Source organism: Taurulus bubalis (assembly GCF_910589615.1).
Source record: "Taurulus bubalis genome assembly, chromosome: 16".
Taxonomy (NCBI): domain Eukaryota; kingdom Metazoa; phylum Chordata; class Actinopteri; order Perciformes; family Cottidae; genus Taurulus; species Taurulus bubalis.
The window spans coordinates 23,174,999-23,177,655 of NC_136604.1; positions in this window are offsets into that span (position 1 = coordinate 23,174,999).

A 2,657-nucleotide genomic window follows, 5' to 3' on the forward strand; every position below is an offset into this window, starting at 1 on the left:
AGGAAAGCGCGTTACTGAGGTCTAGTAAAGTAGTGAAGTTACCAATATGTCGAGTGTAATGCGTTACTTTACTTCGTTACCTATAATAGTAAAATCGTTACTGTAATCCGTTACTTTGTAACTCGTTACCCCAACACTGTTGTTGTTGTAGTAGAATAAGAGGAATATGAAGGAAGAAGTAGTAGTATAATAAGTAGTAGTCGTAGTAGTCGTCGTAGTAATAGTAGTAGTAGTAGAGTCAGTAGTAGTAAAGTCAGTAGTAGAGTAGAGTCAGTAGTAGTAGAGTCAGTAGTAGTAGAGTCAGTAGTAGTAGAGTAGAGTCAGTAGTAGTAGAGTCAGTAGTAGTAGAGTAGAGTCAGTAGTAGTAGAGTCAGTAGTAGTAGAGTCAGTAGTAGTAGAGTCAGTAGTAGAGTAGAGTCAGTAGTAGTAGAGTCAGTAGTAGTAGAGTCAGTAGTAGTAGAGTAGAGTCAGTAGTAGTAGAGTCAGTAGTAGCAGAGTCAGTAGTAGAGTAGAGTCAATAGCAGTAGAGTCAGTAGTAGTAGAGTCAGTAGTAGTAGAGTCAGTAGTAGTGAAGTCAGTATTAGAGTAGAGTCAGTAGTAGTAGAGTCAGTAGTAGAGTAGAGTCAGTAGTAGTAGAGTCAGTAGTAGAGTAGAGTCAGTAGTAGAGTAGAGTCAGTAGTAGTAGAGTCAGTAGTAGTAGAGTCAGTAGTAGAGTAGAGTCAGTAGTAGTAGAGTCAGTAGTAGTCAGTAGTAGAGTAGAGTCAGTAGTAGAGTAGTCAGTAGTAGTAGAGTCAGTAGTAGTAGAGTCAGTAGTAGTAGAGTCAGTAGTAGTAGTAGAGTCAGTAGTAGTAGAGTCAGTAGTAGTAGAGTAGAGTCAGTAGTAGTAGAGTCAGTAGTAGCAGAGTCAGTAGTAGAGTAGAGTCAATAGCAGTAGAGTCAGTAGTAGTAGAGTCAGTAGTAGTAGAGTCAGTAGTAGTAAAGTCAGTAGTAGAGTAGAGTCAGTAGTAGTAGAGTCAGTAGTAGAGTAGAGTCAGTAGTAGTAGAGTCAGTAGTAGTAGAGTCAGTAGTAGAGTAGAGTCAGTAGTAGAGTAGAGTCAGTAGTAGTAGAGTCAGTAGTAGAGTAGAGGGAGTAGTAGTAGAGTCAGTAGTAGAGTAGAGTCAGTAGTAGAGTAGTCAGTAGTAGTAGAGTCAGTAGTAGAGTAGTCAGTAGTAGTAAAGTCAGTAGTAGAGTCAGTAGTAGAGTAGTCAGTAGTAGTAGAGTCAGTAGTAGAGTCAGTAGTAGAGTAGTCAGTAGTAGTAGAGTCAGTAGTAGAGTCAGTAGTAGAGTAGTCAGTAGTAGTAAAGTCAGTAGTAGAGTCAGTAGTAGAGTAGTCAGTAGTAGTAGAGTCAGTAGTAGAGTCAGTAGTAGAGTAGTCAGTAGTAGTAGAGTCAGTAGTAGAGTCAGTAGTAGAGTAGTCAGTAGTAGTAGAGTCAGTAGTAGAGTAGTCAGTAGTAGAGTCAGTAGTAGAGTAGTCAGTAGTAGTAGAGTCAGTAGTAGAGTAGTCAGTAGTAGAGTCAGTAGTAGTAGAGTCAGCAGTAGAGTCAGTAGTAGAGTAGTCAGTAGTAGAGTCAGTAGTAGAGTAGTCAGTAGTAGCAGAGTCAGTAGTAGAGTAGTCAGTAGTAGTAGAGTCAGTAGTAGTCAGTAGTAGAGTAGAGTCAGTAGTAGAGTAGTCAGTAGTAGTAAAGTCAGTAGTAGTAGAGTCAGTAGTAGAGTCAGTAGTAGAGTAGTCAGTAGTAGTAAAGTCAGTAGTAGTAGAGTCAGTAGTAGAGTCAGTAGTAGAGTAGTCAGTAGTAGTAGAGTCAGTAGTAGAGTAGTCAGTAGTAGAGTCAGTAGTAGTAGAGTCAGCAGTAGAGTCAGTAGTAGAGTAGTCAGTAGTAGAGTCAGTAGTAGAGTAGTCAGTAGTAGCAGAGTCAGTAGTAGAGTAGTCAGTAGTAGTAGAGTCAGTAGTAGTCAGTAGTAGAGTAGAGTCAGTAGTAGAGTAGTCAGTAGTAGTAAAGTCAGTAGTAGTAGAGTCAGTAGTAGAGTCAGTAGTAGAGTAGTCAGTAGTAGTAAAGTCAGTAGAAGTCAGTAGTAGTAGAGTCAGCAGTAGTAGAGTCAGTAGTAGAGTAGTCAGTAGTAGTAAAGTCAGTAGTAGTAAAGTCAGTAGTAGTAGAGTCAGTAGTAGAGTAGTCAGTAGTAGTAAAGTCAGTAGAAGTCAGTAGTAGTAGAGTCAGCAGTAGTAGAGTCAGTAGTATTAAAGTCAGTAGTAGTAAAGTCAGTAGTAGTAGAGTCAGTAGAATAAGTGGTTTTAGTAGTTGTTGTTGTTGTTGTTGTAGTAGAATAAGAGGAATATGAAGGAAGAAGTAGTAGTATCAGTATAAGTAGTATAAGTAGTAGTAGTAGTAGTAGTAGTAGTGTCAGTAGTAGTAGAGTCAGTAGAATAAGTGGTTTTAGTAGTTGTTGTTGTAGTAGAATAAGAGGAATATGAAGGAAGAAGTAGTAGTATCAGTATAAGTAGTATACGTAGTAGTAGTAGTAGAGTCAGTAGTAGTAGAGTCAGTAGAATACATTGTTTAAGTAGTTGTTGCTGTAGTAGAATAAGGAAGAAGTAGGAGTATAATAAGTAGTAGTATAATCA